General features: G+C 37.9%; 1 long non-coding RNA gene across 2 annotated transcripts in view; it reads right to left on the bottom strand.

Moving 5' to 3' along the window:
* Window positions 1-17,967, bottom strand: part of LOC120406626 — a 72,022-nt gene that overhangs the window by 17,246 nt on the left and 36,809 nt on the right. For both annotated transcript variants that reach the window (XR_005599425.1, XR_005599426.1), the window contains exon 2: window positions 5,550-5,651. This is a non-coding gene — a long non-coding RNA (uncharacterized LOC120406626). The remainder of the gene's footprint in view (window positions 1-5,549; window positions 5,652-17,967) is intronic.

Below are 17,967 nucleotides of genomic sequence, written 5' to 3'. Positions count from 1 at the left end.
CACAAATTGCTTGTAATCACCACATTGTTTCATAACTTTTTGTATTTATAAAACCGTTAATAACACTGTTGTATTCAAATTAAATTTTTGATGACTTGTATGCAACTTGAGCCATTCACATTCAAACTTTCCTCTTGCCAACTCAGTCTCTTCACACTGTTTCACCTTGCCCTATCACTTACTTTGAATTCCCTCTTTCTTGTTTTTACAGAACAGGCTTCGTTCTACTTTTTCCTTATTGAGAGTAAGCTTCACTGCAAGAGCAACAAATCTAAACTTAATGTAGTATTATTGTGTAGGGATTTTATTAACCTGAAAAACAATTCAGTCCAGATATTCAAAACTGTTTGTTTTGATAAATACAATAAATCATGAAAGATAGTTTGTATCCACAAACTGTTTTGCTCAAAATCCCTATTATTTATAATTCGAATAAAATGTTGCTAGTGTTTTGATATATAGATATGTTTTTTAGAAAAAGATTAGCAGCAATTATTTAACAAAAAGTCCAAAAGAACAGACTAATTTTAATTGGGGCAGCAGTTTAGCAGATTTGGCAGCAGTTTAGAAGTACAATGAGTTCTCTAAGACTCTGTTAAGAGTTCAAAAGAAATAATCAAGCCGTAATATCCCCCAAAGCTAATACAGGCTACATTTTAACAGCATAGAACTAAAGGAACCAAGATGTAGGGTAGGAGAAACAGAAGATCACATGTTGTCCACTCTGTTGTTCTTATATATTTAGTCATATGAGGAGACAAAAGGCCAACCAGTGCCCTTCAACAGGGACAACGAGTAAAGAATATGAATGTGTGTTCACATTTTAAGACCTGATGATTGCAACATCGCATGACTGAATTATTGGTATAATCTATTCCTTGGAGTCTATAGGAATAGGACGGTGTCTCAAAGTCATTTAAGAGTTCTCTAGTGGAACTCACAAAACTATTGAAAGTAACAATACTCTGCTCCTTTACACTGTTTTCATATATCACCATAATGTTTTCATAGCACCTCTGAGATAAAAAGGATTTAATAATTTCAAAATCATTCCACATGAACACTAACAAGGCACCCGGGCAACTTATTCCCAATTAAATACACATAGCTTAATATGCCAAACATTCAGAGGATAGAATGATAGATATCAGCAAGAATCTATTCTTTGTTACTAATTACTACAGCTATTCCAAGGCTGAGCAAGACAACTATGAAAGAATACCTACTTTGAATAAGTTAAATAAAAGTCATGTTCTGATCCTCTCCCATTTCAATTATATTGAAATAGAACTCCCCAGGGCAGTCCATCAGAACCCGGCCTGCAATTCAGCAAAATTGGTCTAATCCCACTCATTTTTGCAAGAAATTACAGGTTTGATGAACCAGCATTAACAAATCTATTTTGTTGGAAAATTTCTACTCAGCAATGTCAGTATGTGAGCTGTGTATGAGAAGAGGAAGCAAAGTTATATGAAACTTTCACAGCAGAACCTACAACCAGGTGAAATTTGCCTGATTTCTGATTTTGCAAATTCTGGGTGCAATCCTGTGTCCATTGAAGTCAATGGCAAAATGTCAATGGAGATAAAGATTTCAAACCTGGCTCAAACAGAGAGGATATGGAAAAAAGTTTCCCCAGATTTGTGATTTTTATTTTTCTTTGCAAGTTTTTGGAGAATCAAAGTTAAGCTTCAAGAGAACTCATGCTGAATGTTGGATGAATCTAGGCAAAAGTAAGGGTTTCCATTTAAACCCAAAGAAAATGATTTTCACATTGTTTCAACCTGAAAATGATCAAAATTTGATGTTTTTAAATTGATGGGTTTGTTTGAAGCCAAAACTCAAAATGAAAGCAGAGTGATGGGAGGTTGAGAGAAGTGTTGAAACTGAAAAACCCAAAATGCAAAAAAGTTCACATGAACCACTGCAAGCTGAAACCACAGTTTTCAGAGCTCTAGGTATAAATTGCCTAAGATTAAAGCCCATAATACCTATTATTTTGTATTGTCACTTCAGTGAAAAAAATACAGGCTAGCTAACAGAAAATACCTAGATAGCCTTAAAGCAAACAAGGAGAATTATATGTTTAAAATGACACTACTAGCAAACAAAATACATCTCATATATGAGAAAAGAAACTAACAAAAAACATGACATCTTTAAAAATGAAAAAGTTCATCCCATCAAATTCATCCCAGATTGAACCCCATTGGTTTAAACCAGAGGGGGAAAATGCCAAAATATTTGAGCAGTGGAAATTTTTTAACATACAAAAATATTAAAGTAATAGAAACATTACATCCTGGGAATATGTAATATTGGCTAACTAGCAGACATACTCTGTCTTTGTATTTTTCCTATGCTGTTTCAACAAAAGGAAATAGTTGGGTTATTGTCTGTTCTTGGTTTATACTGAATATTTATATAAAAAATATACAGAACCATTGGACAGAAATAAATACCAATGTAGTTTTTCCTCTTGCTCTTTCTTGACCTCAAGTCTTGCCTTTGAGTTGATACTATGCGGACTTTGTGTCTTCCGTTTTCAACAAAGACTTTTCTCAGAGAGCTTCCAAGCAGACATCTTAGGACTCAACTGAAAGTAACTTCTTTTTATGTGCTCTAGAATCACATCCCTGCAGTTGTTTAAAGTGTTGAGAAAATGTTTCTTTAAACCTTGTTTCAATTTGACAATTTATATGAAACTTCTATCAATTGTTGTAAACTGCATTTAGAAAGAACCACTGCTTGTTTAAAATATCCATCTCTCTTCAATGAAAAGATTCTGGGTCATGTTTATACCTGCTGTAAGCCAGTCCAATTCCATTGTCCCAGACATGCAGGAGGAATGACAAGATTTGAGGGCTGTGATTTAAATAGGCCACAACTTTATTCACTTAGCTCATTTGAGAATACCCGGTAATAACTTGTACATTGCAGGTCATCCTTCCTTCCTTCATTATTTCCACCTATTTGGGAGGGCTACCAACAGCCCTCCCCCACTCTCACCCTGGTCTCAGCCCATTGCCCCCATATGAAGGGAAAGGGGCTAGAGAATGGGGGTTGTGTCCTTGCTGTACCAGTTCTTAGCTGCCCCAGTGCATTCCTCAGTTTCTTTAAGGGATGTTTTCCCGAATTACAGTTTTTCAGGGAACCAGACTCCTTATAGTACAAGTACTACACAGAACACCAGACACCAGGAAGCACCAGCAATGAGCAAGGCTGCCTCCCTACACTCCTAATCAGATTTCCAGATCAGGAGGGAACTGATAACTAACATCAGCCCAAAACATATTCACTACACAGTTGGAGAGATGCACCTCCTCATCCTTAAATAACTTGGGCGTCCAAATGATATTTTTGATGGATAACTACCAGTCCTCCTCATTCTCATATACATTTTGCCACCTTCTGATTCACATATCTTCAGGACTTTTCAACCTCTGGAAGCCTGGTGGCTCCCTGTCATGCCATCTGCTGGAGCATTTCAGACTAGTTCACACAGTCACCCAAGGGAAAGGTCCTGGATCTGTCCAAAATCTCTGTGCCCCGATGACTAAGTCAGCCCTTTTACAGAATCCCAAATTGTTCACCTGGGTAAAAACTATCATTTCCAGTGGCTGCCAAAGTGTGTCAGTGGGGCATCAGCTGATACCAAGCCAACTCAAGATCAACTTACTATTTTGGCCCAGCTTCAAACCTCTAGGTGAACTCTCTGCCCAAATGTTTTCCCAATAGGCATAGTTATCTCACAGAGCTGGAAGGAACCTTGAAAGGTCATTGAGTCCAGCCCCCTGCCTTCACTAGCAGGACCAAGTACTGATTTTGCCCCAGATCCCTAAGTGGCCCCCTCAAGGCCTGAACCCATTGGCCTGGGTTTAGCAAGCCAATGCTCAAACCACTGAGCTATCCCTCCCCACATATTAGCTGGATATGTCTACACTGAAATTAGACACCAGCAGCTTGTCCCTGCCAGCTGACTCAGGCTTGAGAGTGCTTGGGTTAAGAGGCAGTTTAATTGCAGTGCAGATGTTTGGGCTCAGGTTGGAGCCTGGATCTCTAGGGGTCTGTGAGCTTCCAGAAGGTTTCAGCCCAAGCCTAAATGTCTACCCCACAATTAAAGAGCCCCTTAACCCAAGCCCAAGTTGGCTGGCACAGGCCAGCTCCAGGTTTTCAAATGCAGTGAACACATACCCATTGTGTCTGCAGGTCCACAAACTAGTTCACCTGGTTTGTTCCTAAATATCTGATAAATTGTAAAATTAGCAGTTCACACCATTGGACTGATTGCAAACTGGAGGCCTCATATATGCCCTACATGCATTTAGATGTCAACACCTTATTACCTATGTGCCTCTAACCCTTAATCTGTCCCCAAAGAGACACTGCCACCAAGATGGGAAAGAATTCTACTTTACTGTCCCCAATCCACAGGACATTTCTGAGCACACCACCTTCCCTGGTGAAAAACCCCAAACTCCATTGCTCCCCCGATGCATGAGAATGAATTTTTAGATCGACTCCTAGCATCCATTCCTGTCTCCAAAAGGAAACCGCACCACATTCATGTGATTTAGGAACCATTCCCATACTCAAATACTCTTGTTTCTGTACTCTTATAAATTCGTTGGACCTAATTATCTACAGGTGATGGATGAGAGCTGGCCACAAAATGCTCATTCTGAGGCCATTCTGTTTTAAGTGTATTGTATTTTAACCATTTTACAATATTCTGGCACTTCTGGGTGGAGGGGGTGACATTTTTATAAATAAAATACAATATATTATCATAAAGATATGAAAATATTTAGAGGACACAGTTTCCAAAGTCTCCAGGAACAATAATGGACACCTATTCAGTATTCCTTTGAAACTGAACTCATATGTTTCTCCTGAGATATTCAAATGTACATCATTTAGAACTACCATCCAGCTAGCACTGGTTTGTGATCAATGATACTGAAGTAGCTAAACAATTTGATCTCCAAAAGGCTGCCTGCCATACAATAATTGACTAGTCAATTTGCAGTATTTCACTAGCATTTAAAAAACTATCCTTGTATACCCAAAATATATTTTTCTGCATTTTTAAATTAGCCAAAATGAGAGTTTGTGAAGTATACTGAGTTCATGCTTGCATGTATGCAGAATGTGTAAGAGAATTCATAAGCTAAAAGCATTGTAAAAAACAAAGAAATATACAATGCTGACAAGTTATTGCCAGGGAAAAGGAAGCACCAATATGGTAATAATTTCAAACACCCAATATTAGCTAGTTACAGTATTGCTATAACTTGCAGAACTTGGGGATTGCAAAGTTCTCATAGTATGAACTAGATTGTTTTGTTTTCAACTAGATTTTGAATCATGGTTCTCTGCAGAATGTGGGCCATATCGTGCACTTGCACTAAAAAAGCTAATGGCTGAAAAGGGAGAAACCTGGGGAAATGCCAAAACTAAAAAACTCCAGAGCCTACATTGTGATTTATTAATGGCAGTTGAGAGGTCTGGATGAGAGAAACTTAAAAAAAAAAAAAAAGTGTGCTTACTTCCAAACACCATCCTTGTAGCAACTTCACTTCTTTCATCGTTCTTCTGTGATCTTACTTCTTCTCAAGAGATACTAAGGTTTCTGTAGATTGCTTGAAGCACTGCAAAAGTGACAAAGTGCACCAAAATGAAGCAATCTCAAAGCCCTGCTTACACCACATTCATTGTATTCTGTTTCAAGTTGGTTAACTTCTCAGTCCTGAGCCCTCTTATGCTTTCTCCAATTATACCAGAGAAGGAAATCTTGGAAAACAAGCCTCTCCCAAAAAACAAATATTTTACTATAAAGGATTATGCCAGAAGATTTACTAAAATAATCTAATGTATGCTAATAGTCTGACACAAAGATTTAGGCCCGATTCATCAAGCACTTCAGATCATGCCTAATTTTAAGCATGTGTGTAAATGCTTTGCTGAATTGGTCATAAGGCTCAAATGTTAGTCAGCCTTCAAGTCTAACATTTTGAAATGCAAACTCCTAAATTAAATATGCAGTTCAGTTCAATGAATAAATACCTTTTTAGTACTTATACTTAAATTTGTTTGTGATGATTTTGAATCACTCCTGCAACATGTGAAGTGAAAATATTCATGAATGAATAGCTGGTTATATTTTAACATTTTATATGTGGAACATGTGGAACTTCTCTCTCCCTGCTTTCTGTTTTAATCTAGTATGAAACCATTTGTTCTCTTCATCACTGATTACAGTATGGGCATTTTATGCGGGGTGGGGGGAAGGATGATTTGAAGAGCCCCTCTAGGTGTTCTAAACATGAAGGTGTGTGCCTATCTGTGTATCTGTCCATTGGAACGGGATGCCATTTCCTGCACCAGGCTCAGTTTCTGAATTTATTGTTGTTATAACCCAAAACATGTTGCGGTGCAATACCTCACTCTTGAGGTGACAGACATGGATCACTGAAGCAAAGTCAGTAACCAAATGGAAGTTTTCTTTGTTTTTCTGTACAAGTAAGTGATCTTGATTTACCTATATATGGCCACTGTTTTCTGTCATGGTTTGGCTACTCTGAGTATCAGAGATATGCTTCATATCTCCATGACAATATATACCATGTATATATTTAAAAAATAAGTGTCTTAAAAGAAAAAGATTTTTAATCTTGGAAGAAGTCCAATTATGAAACAATAGTTGTGTGTTAAAAGCTAAAGACACAAAAATTAAGGAAAAAGGGCAGCGAGAAGACTGGAAAGTGAAAGTAGGAAGATTTTTTATTTTATTTTTTTAATCTGGATGGAGATGGCATTAATAATTTTAAAATGTTTAAAAAATTCTTTAACAGAATGCAAAGCACATTTATTACCTGTAACACACACTCATATCCTGTAGTTGTTTTACATTTTAAGTTTAAGGATATGAAAAAAGATGCAAGACTCTTGCGCAGAATAAAAGCTGTTGGTGCTGCTCCTCCGTTGCAAAGACGAAAACGTATCACACAGAGCAGGGACTATGACTACATAAAGGCAGCAGGGAGCATGGCACATACTGCACTGGTAGGGAGTGTGTCACACACCATACCCTTGCAGTAAGTAATGCTGCCTAGGGCTGGGTGATTTTTTTTTCAGATGAATAGTTTAAACATAGAAAAATGTAGCTGTGGGTCAATCAAAACTATTTGTGAATCTGGCTAGGGTTCAGTGACTAGTTTCAGAAAAAGAAAAAAAAATAAAGAGTCAAATCAGTTCATTTCAATATTTTCAAAATAAAACATTTCAACTTTTCATTTTGAAACAATACTTTCTTTGAACTTTAGCTAGATTTGTTTTTTTTAATAAAGGATATAAACACCTGAAAACTTTAAAAAAAAAAGACAGGGAAAAAATTGGGGTTTTCAGAGAGACATTTTGGTGAACCAAATATGAAATGAAACATTGTTTTGAGTCAAATGAAACATAAAATTCGACCCATGATGAATTTTTTCTGGTTTTTCATTTTGGTAAGAAAAACTAAAAAAAAAAAAAAAAAAAAAAAAAAAGTTGCAGGTTGATCCAATTATTTTATTACTATTAATTTTTCAGTTTGGGCAGGGAATTGAAAAATTAAATTATTCAATCCATTCTAATGCTGCACCCATATGCAGGACAGACACAAGACAAACATTAATTGTGATCCCAAACCCTACTTAAATGGGTACAATTCTCCACTCTGTGGGCCAAATCCTTCCATTGGAACCACTTTCTTATCTAGATGTATGCTTCAAGTGAAATATAATTTGAGTATTTGGCTATAAATATTTGGATGGATTAAGGAAAGACTCTGGATCCATAGATCCTAGGCCTGGATTGGGATGGGGACTGTGGAATCAACACATGGAACTGAAGGGTGGGCCCCTTGCCAGAATCCCTTGAGTCTGCTATGAGAACTGTGGAGTAAGAGGTGGCTTTGGTAGGGCAGACTGCCAGGAATGCCATGAGAACTTCTAGCTGGATTGGATCTGGACTTGTTTAGTTTTAGTCCACCAATACAGGATTTAAATATTGTATTAAACTGGGTTTTATGCTATTTAGCTCTACATTACAGGAAATATATCCTTTAAAAAGGGCTAACCTCTGGCCAAAAGGGGACATTTTGAGCCCATTTAGATTCCATATCACTCTAAAACAATTCTATTTTAAGGCAGCATATCTGAAGGACAGTAGAGTAGAGCCAAGATGGGAATGAAAAAGTATGAACCGATCGTGAGAGTGTGTAGGAAAAATGTCAAGACCGTATGATGGAAATTAGTTGCATAGGGAGGGTCAGAGGCTTATATCTTACTAATTAGTCAGTTTGCACTGTGGTTTTGTCCTGTGTATTTACCACCACTTTGTGATTATCCTCAAACAGTACCATATTTGAACTTGTACAAAAGAAACTCCAGATGATGACAGACAAGGAACAGCCATGAAGGATATAGAATGGGCTTGCTTAGGAAAAGATGATAAAAAACCTCCATAAGTCTTCAATGATGGATTGAGTTACAATCAGCATCACTGTTCGAAGACCTACAGATCCTTCTGTGAGTTAAGTGACTTTCCACATAAAACTGTTCTGCAGACTACCAAAGGACCATGGACCACAGTTTTACATCCCAAGAGTTAGAACATTACTAAAGAACTTGCTCTATGTTTGGCAACTAAGATAAAACACTATAAGCGCGAATTTGTGCTTAGGTGTAATCTAAGGGGTTAACTATTGGTTGAACATCAACCATTTTACTTGAGTAGCATAGGGACAGTGGGAACTGCTTTCTAATCATTACCTCACTGCAAGATTTGGATTTATTTTCAATGCCTTGTTCATTTTCAGAAGATAGAGCCAATAGTCAGGAGAACTCATGACAGATTCCACCCAGCAGTGGAATATCACTATCAAAGCTGTACATCTGTCTCTTGCACCACTTCCTCATCAGGCCTAGGCAGGGTATCAAAGGCAAACAATGCTGGACCATATGATGATATGACTGACGTCACAAAGCCAGTCCTTCACAGGGGAGCTGAAAACAGCCTTTCGCTTCAGTCCTTTCAAACAAGATTAAAAACATTCATATTTAGAAAACCTGCTTACGAAAAACCATGAGAAAAACAGAGATCAGAAACCATCAGGGCATTGGTACATTACAGAAGAGACTTATGCAGTCAATTTAGAACATCTTTTTCTCCTCCTGCATGTCTACTTGTGTCTTCCAGTGGTACATTTCCAAATGAATCTTCCGATTTATCACAGGTTTCTGGCCTCCTTTTCCTTTTGTTAAAAAAGAAGGGACCTGATAAATCTGTTTGACACAAACCAAAGAGAAGCTTTTTGAATTTGCCAGCAGGTGAGTTTAGCAGATTTCACAAACCTCTCATAAATATATCCACATGATGTCCTACGGTGAGACAGAACAAATCATTTCCTCCAAAAAACTGACAAATGTCAGCTCTAATGATGATGCAAAGTTTAAGATTACCCATTAAACTTATTTACAGCACCTTGCCTTTCTAGTCATGTAACTCGTCAAGTGAACAAAATATTGATGGCAGATCTTGTGCTGAAGATTTATAGTTGCTTTTAACTGTCACTATTTTTTTGGTGAGAGAGTTTGATTTGAAGCAACAGCATTCTAGATCAGCACCTAGCATCTCAGAATGACATCGATCAGCCTCAATCCACAAGTAATATTATTTGGAGAGAATTTTAGTCAGAATGATTAAAGGCTCAGTTGTCATTTTAAGGCACAGCTTTGCATTGGGGGCAGGATGACTCAGAACTAAACAGCTGAACGGGGGGGGGGGAAGAGTACCTAGTGTTGCACCCATATATAGTCCCATCCCCTCCCCACTGTATTTGAGACTATGTGCACCTGCAGTGGAGAGTGGAAGGCATAGTCCTTGCATTACTCTGAGTGCAGGGTTCCTAGTGTCCTCTTGTCCCCATTATGTATCTGCATAAGGGCCACGTGTAGTCTGGCCAGAAGGTAGGAAATGCTTTCATTTATTCAGATTGAGAAGAGAATTTTGAAATCCTATAATCTGGGGTTTCAATAATAATAAATTTGTGTTTTTGTACTAATCAGGGATAACATCACTGAAGACAATGGAATGGCATTGGTGTAAAACTACACAAGTCAGAGCTGACTCAGACGGTCCTTAAATAAAATTAGGACTGTGACAGAAAAAAGGCTGAGTCAACTGTATCTCCTAATTTTCTGAGTTTGGTATAATTGGTCTTAATGCTCAAAAGTAGTTTTGTTTGGTTTTAAGTACAATACAAAAAAAAATATTCATGTTTCTGCGCTGATGCCTGAACGTGGATATGCCTGCCATGTCTTGTGGGATGTGTGCAATATTTATTCAGCATGAAAGGTGCATCAGTACATCAGGCTAAATTTCAAGAGGGCCAGTCTCTAGGCCAAATCCTCAGCTCTTGTAAATCAATGTGTCAGTGGAGTTACACCCGTTTATATCTGTTGAGGATTAGGCCCTGTATTTTTACCTGCACAAATGGTATGCAAAAGCTAATCTTTGCACATAAATGCTTGAGCACACACGATGGAATATACTTGTGCAAAAGCCATTTGTGCTTGATTTGCCTATACAAAATCAAATTTCCCATCTAAAAATATAAGTTTAGAAAAGAAAGTGCATGAACACTGCAAACAGATTCAAAATTGCATGCAGAGGCCATACTTTGAAAGTGTTGCCCATAAAACAAAACTGAATAAGTGGAAGTAAAAAGAAAATATTTTTCCTGTGAAAGTGTACAATCCCATGTTAAGACAACATAGGTTGGTTAGATAGGAGCTCCCTAACTATCAAGGCACCTTTTTATCTGGGATGCTGGAATGATAGATTGACCAGACTTTTAGAAGATATCCATCCTAATAATGTCAGGAAGGAAAATGGTAGGTTATGACATTAGGAACTTCTGCCTATTGCTACCTAGGATGACCAAATGTAACTTCCCAAGAGGAATATGCAATATTAAGTAAACACTGATAATGCACTGGTATTCATTTAATAAAAGTTAATGGACTAGTCAATGTTATCTCTTAAGCTAAATCAATAGTGAATGTGGAAGTGAGCATGCCACAGATGGGGGGGAGGAAGAGGTTGTGGGGGGGGGGAAGCAAACATATTCCAATCTGCCACCAGAGAACAGCAATAAGTTTGCCAATCCTTTCAGCCTAGGCATTAACTAGAGCATCAGATGATGAAATTGAAGAGACTATGAGCCAATTACAGAAACACTAATAGTGTGATAAAACACAACATGTTGATTATATGGGAGTTTAATGTTAATGAGAAGGTTAAAGATTGGCATTCTGAACAGGATGACAATTCAGTGGCAGGGAGATACACAAAATAAGATCACTCACTCATCACTCAATCATACAACACATTATTTTGACATCACGGAAGGAGGAAAAACCACTTGAAGCTCTCCAAAGGAGTCAAATTAATTACATCATTGTACAGAGAAGTTGGAAACTAGCCTTCTTAACTGTAAAACCCAGCTACATGCTGAGTTTATCAACTTAGTTTTATATTTTGAGAGGAAGTTTGAACTATTCACTACTGTGACCATTCAGCTAGAAATAGAGCACTATCGTGCTTGGAAGCATGTTACAAAATGGAAAAAAAAAATCAGAAAACAGTTCAAGTGCTAAAATAAAAGAAAGGGAGAAGGGAAAAGAAATGGGAGCTGCAATGAAGGGCATATTCATTGATATTTCAAAGAATATAATCTATTTGAAAATATGATAGACAGGAAGAATGGCTCTCAGATGTAGTCAGGAAAAAATAAAGACACTAAATGCTGCATCTAAACCAGTGATTCCCAACTTTTTACTAAGGTGAACCATGAACTGCATTTTGACTTTTGTGACCAATCCAGAATCCAAATTTGGGAGCAGGTGGCAAAATCATAGGCCTGCATCCTTCTCCATCACTGCCACTTCCTCCTTATCCCACTGAGGGGTCACCGACCACCTACAGCATTACCTTCTGCCTTAGCACAGCAACCCTAACCCTCTGCCCTGGGCTGGGCGAGGCTCCAGAGGGGTTGGCTGGAGTACAAGCCCACCCCACTGCAATGGCTCCTCTCCTGCAGAACTTGGCCTGCCTCCCTGCTCTAGTCATTGAGACCTGGTGCACAGGGTTGCAGAACCACTCAGTAATGGTTGACCAACACAATACAAACAAGATACACTTGAATCTAGTCTTACTTTTCAATCTCATATGAATATATACCTTTTCTCCATTGCCTAGAATGGAGAAAAGGTATATAGCTTATATATAGCTCTTATAGCATTTCAAAGTTGATATCAAAGTGCTTTATAATCTTTTATCCTCACAATACACCTGGGAATAACAATGCTTCCCTACCTCCACATTTTACAGATAGGGAACTGAGCCAGAGAGGCTAAGTGACCTTCTCAAAGTCATGCTGTACACTTTACAATTTCTATCGCCTTCTGCTATTACAAAGTTAGGCTAATGAATCAGTTTCTTAGTTTCATCTGAATAATACGAAAGTGATTTGTGAATAAGAAGAGTGAGTCTGGTTTACAATTATTTCTGGGTTATTTGCTTTTTTTTTTAATCAGTATTTTGACATTTGATGGATATTTGAAAACATGTTTGCAAATCTTGTAAGTTTGATGAATTTTAATGTCACCATTTGTTTGAAAATTCATAGATGAAGTACATTAGTCATTGTTTGCTGTTTTTATTGTCCTGATTTTAGGAAGTTTTCATCCAAAGAGAAACAATACTGTGATTCAGGGAAACAATTAATCACAAAGAGTAAAGACTTGGAGCCACCAGTACAGAAAACCTGTAAGCTTTAAAATAAAATAAGCAAATACTGTATGGATAAATGCATTTGCAGAAATCAAGACTGGTTAATGAATGAATTGTCAAACAGGAAATGGGCTACATTTGCGGTTAATATTATTTGCAACAAAGAATTCAACCCACTGCATAGGTAAGCAATTTGGGTTTGTATGAAAATGCTATGCAAACTAAAGACTCTCTCCAGTTTTCAACAAAATCAATGGGAGTGTTGATATTGACTTCATTGGGAGCAGGATCAAACTCTGAAGACATTTTACTGTGGGTTTGATTTGCATTCGTCCTCCCTCTGCCTAGCTTACAAAAGAAATAAACCTCTCTTTCAAGAGTACTCTGATCCATGCATTTTAAAATAAACCACAGAACTGAAATAAGCATACAAATTCTAATTCAGCTTTGAATCTGAGAGGTAAAGTTGATACAACCATGAGGCAGTCTGTTACCAAAGTCATTTTACTCTGTTCTAAAATTCAAAGGAAAACCTCTTGAAATTCACTAAATATAGTGACTCAACTGATTCCTTCCATACTTACTGTAGATGTCACATTTACAATGTGGTAACTGCTTCACTTCAGATTTACTTTTTCAATTTCCTTGATTTCAAGAGCAGTTAGGAACCCTAGGAACTCTTAAAAATCTCAATAGGCATCTGTCTGCATCTTTAGTTACCTAAATACTTTTTAAAATATCTGGCCCACTGGCCTTCATATCTCCTGTGGGAGCTATGCTTTTAGGGTATCCCCTGCTATAGCTGCCTCCAATGCTTGCTTCTGGGGTTTTACAGGGTAGATTCTAGGAGAAGCCCAGTTAGCTCTGTCCCCATACCCTCTTCCAATGCTGCAAGTCTGGAAAGTAATGGAGTCCATGGGAATGTGGAAGGGAGTATGTTCACTCTATTTTATAGATTAATTTCCAGTTCATCTGACGAACATAGTCTCACATTTCTTCTTGCAACCAGTTTCTTTGCTGAAAAAAAGTCTGTTCCATCTTAATTTTTCCTGATAAATATTATTCCAGGGAAGATTGGGTTAAGAATCCAAGATATCCAGAAATAGCTAAAACTTCTCTTCAGCCTCAAAGATGGGCTTACTTTCTTTCAGCACTCCTAGAATAATCTGGAGATTCTTCATATTCTCTTGCATTGCTATTTCAGTCAGTCATTTGAGCTTTCCTGGCCCTTTGTTAGTTATATTTTGTTAGTGCCCCAAGGTAACAGGCAGGATCAGGCAACCTATTGTCCTGTAGGAAGATGCCATCCCGACCCTTAAGAGCTTACAAATTCATTTGAACAAGATACAGCAAGTACAACAAGCGCCAACAATAAAAGGATTAGAGGTGGAGGGAAAATAAGGACAACATCTGTAAGTCCATGAGTTAGCCAGGTGCACAACTTGATGATTCGGGGTCATTTGAAATGTTTTTTCCTTTTTCTTTTATAAATATTAACCATCCCAAACTTTCACTGCACATAGGCATTATTTGCTGCTTGACTTATAGCCATCCCAGCAAAAATGGGTTTTGAAGGAAGAAGAAACAAAACTGGGTTTATGGGGGCAAGGGGTGATATTCCATATGTAAGAGGAAACATGGAAGAAAGTACAGAGATGTTTGAGGGAGAAAACAGGCAATCAAGACTGTCAAAGCAGAGGGGTCAGAGTGCAACACGATAAGAGACAATGTTGACATGATTTATAGAGGGCTGCTTTATTATAGGCTCACCAGTGATCTGACTATAAGATAATCAGATTCTTGTCCTGAAATCAAGCCACAGAATTAGAAAATGTAGAGTGTTCAATACTTTGTAGGGACTCTCATGGTGTCCAAGAACACTCACATTGAAGACAAAGCCAAGCTTTAGAGATTTTTATTAAAATAAAGGGGGGAAAAAGACAAAGCTCCAAATCACAGAATCAAAAAGAATGATATCATGCCTTATAAAAGCTACTTAGACTAGGGTACTCACACCCTTCTCTGGGGACCTGGTGATGGGAAACAAAGGACCAGCCTCATCTCTGGTATACCAAATGAGACCAATGGTCCAGGTGGTGGAGAGAAAAGTCAATGTTGAGTAGCTAAGTTATACTACATAAGCTAAACTGGTAGTTAAACAAAAGAGGACTAAAAGAACAGTCTCCACAGGGTGATTTGCCCTCTTAGAGGGTCTTGGCACTATCCTGAATGTTCATGTCAGTGCCCAACCTTCCATGCCCAAATTTTATTTCCTCACCCACATAAATCTTCAGGTACACTTACGCTATAGGATAGCATATTCATACATATTAATAGCATATCTATACATTTAATATCAATTATTTCATTCTCAAAACCAGTTATGTTTGGCCTGAACTGTTACTTTCATGTTCTTGCTGTGTACCTTGTGGTCACCAGTATGTCACAGAATTTTGGTAAACATATTTAGACTTTGGGAAACTGAAAGGGTAAGCGGTAGACCATTTATCTATCCAAAGGTTACAAATACTCTAGCTAAAGCAAGCTAGCATATCAATACAAAATAAAATCAAACCAGTAAATAAAGACAGGATATAGAATATACCGACTACAATAACAGGGAGGGGTAGAGATTGAAGATCCAAGATAAGAAACCTGAATTAGAGTATTCATATCAAATAATTCTCTCACATGGGGTCTATATCTAGGAGTGAAAACAGTTGATAACTGTATTGACTTCCTAACAGAAAAGGAAATGGATGGGTCTGTAATTGCTTCTAGAACAAATTGAATGGAAAGTTACATGCACAAAACCAGTAATTGTGCAGGTAAGCAAGTATTGGGAACATGCAATCATTCATTCATGAGCACGTCTTTGGTATGCTGAGAAAAATTTACAGTTTCTGGTAAATGCTCACTCAGTAAATTGGAGGTGCATTTGATAATTTGTTGTACTATTGCCAAAAGCCATGCTGCTCTCAGGAAACTAAATGATTATATCGCAAAGGACTTCCCCTAGTAAAATAATGCATAAATAATTAAGTGGCAAATTCTTGGCCAAGGGTAAAGGGGGAAGACTAAAGAGATGTACAAAACTGTGTGTGTGTGTGTGTCTCTGTATACGTGCACTGTATGGGCCACATCAGGCTTGCGAGTCACTTAAATTCATTAAGAGTTCTGACTCAGGGAAAATTCCTTCTAGAGGGCCTTAGGAACAAGGAGGAAAACATTGTTTGTATTACACTAGCATCTAGCAGACCCATTGAAGTTTATGCTAGGCATTGTAGAAACATTGTAAAGTCTGGAACAAGGACTGTCCCTGCCTATATAAATAGACAACTGAGGAAAGTAGTACTATTGTCCCCATTTTACACATCATTAACTGAGGCAGAGAGAGATCAAGTAGGTTATATAGGAGGTTTCTGGAAGTGCCGTTGATTAGATCTCCTATGCCTTAACCACTTGTTGAAGAGATGTTGTTGCTCCAACATGAGGGCCTTTTGAAAGGCTGTGTTGTGCATTCTTTGGCACCAAGGCAGCTATGTTGGCCTGACGTGTTCATAACTGGGTGAGGGAAGAGAACAGGACTCACCAAGACTATGGGTCAGCCATTACCAGGATCTTATTAAGGTGGCTAAGGACACCCTTAGCATAGGCCATGAATTCCCTGCTGAGAACTCCCACTCAGATACCACAGTGATGGGTGGCAGTATAACATCCTCAGACAGAATGCTAGAATATGACAAAGGCATAAGTTGGTTAAAGGCTGCTTTCAACATCTTTTCTCCTTCCCTTGATCTCTTATCCCAGGCCAGCTGCAACCTGACTCATTATTGCTGGCTAGACTTTAACTTGCACTGCCTGAATATTTGCTAACCCTCCAAGAAATTCAACGTATTTGTTATTGTTTTCTGCATGTATGGGAGGAACAAGAGGTGTTTCAAGTTAAAAGCAATGGTTTTGCCTCTAGGTTTTTGTACAGGTTTTCTAGAATTTGGAAATCTGATATTGATTCCCCAAGATTGTTTGCTGAAAATTGTTTACATGTAGCCATTTATAAACAAGTTTGTCAAATGGGGAAGTTATGGAATATAGAGTGCAATCCTAAAAACGTAAAGCCAACTAAAGGAGGACTTAAGCTTTTCCATTTATAAGAAATTCTTGTTTTAAGTTAATAAAGCAAAGCTAACGATCTTCATCATAGTCAAAGTACATAGTATAGTCAGTCTGCAGTCGTGAGACCAGTGCTGCAAATCATTCAATAAAGTCAAATGTAGTTACATAGTTATAGGAAAGTATAGAGTAGCAGTGAAAACTCTGACTATTGAGTTGTAATCCAGAGAGCTGAATTTCAAATCTAAATACAAAGAGCCAGATTCATCCCTAATATAACTCCATTGAAGTCACTGGAGTTTCACCAGGATTAATTTAGCATATTATGTTTGCCAGATTTAAAGAGGGTTTGTTTTTTTTCTGACAAGTATGTTAAAAATATTTTGGGATCTATTTCTTGTCACCCACTAGAATAGAAAAGGGTTTATCCAAAGCCCTTTTTATGAATTTAACTGATAGCTTGTTTATTTCAAATCGCTAAAACAAGTATGACATTGTTTTACACTTGTAAGACTACAAAAAAAAATTAACAATCCTTCAGATATTACACTTTGTTGCAAATATAATGAAGACTTAAAGAATCAGAAATAAAATCTTATTTGTTTCTTGAACTGTGTTCATGCCACTATATAATGGAATTATATGCAGTGGAAAGCAGTGAGGGTAAAGCAGTGGATGTGCTATTTCTGGACTTTAGCAAAGCTTTTGATACAGTCTCCCACAGTATTCTTGCCAGCAAGTTAAAGAAGTCTGGGCTGGATGAATGGACAGTAAGGTGGATAGAAGACTGGCTAGATGGTCGGGCTCAACGGGTAGTGATCAATGGTTCCATGTCTAGTTAGCAGCCGGTATCAAGTGGAGTGCCCCAAGGGTCGGTGCTGGGGCTGGTTTTGTTCAATATCTTCATTAACGATCTGGAGGATAGTGTGGACTGCACCCTTAGCAAGTTTGCAGATGACACTAAACTGGGAGGAGTGGTTGATACGCTGGAGGGTAGGGATAGGATACAGAAGGACC

This window comes from Mauremys reevesii, linkage group 5, assembly GCF_016161935.1.
Source record: "Mauremys reevesii isolate NIE-2019 linkage group 5, ASM1616193v1, whole genome shotgun sequence".
In the NCBI taxonomy this organism is placed as follows: domain Eukaryota; kingdom Metazoa; phylum Chordata; order Testudines; family Geoemydidae; genus Mauremys; species Mauremys reevesii.
The sequence above is the reverse complement of the archived record's forward strand: the minus strand, read 5'-3'. Positions and strand labels throughout refer to the sequence as shown.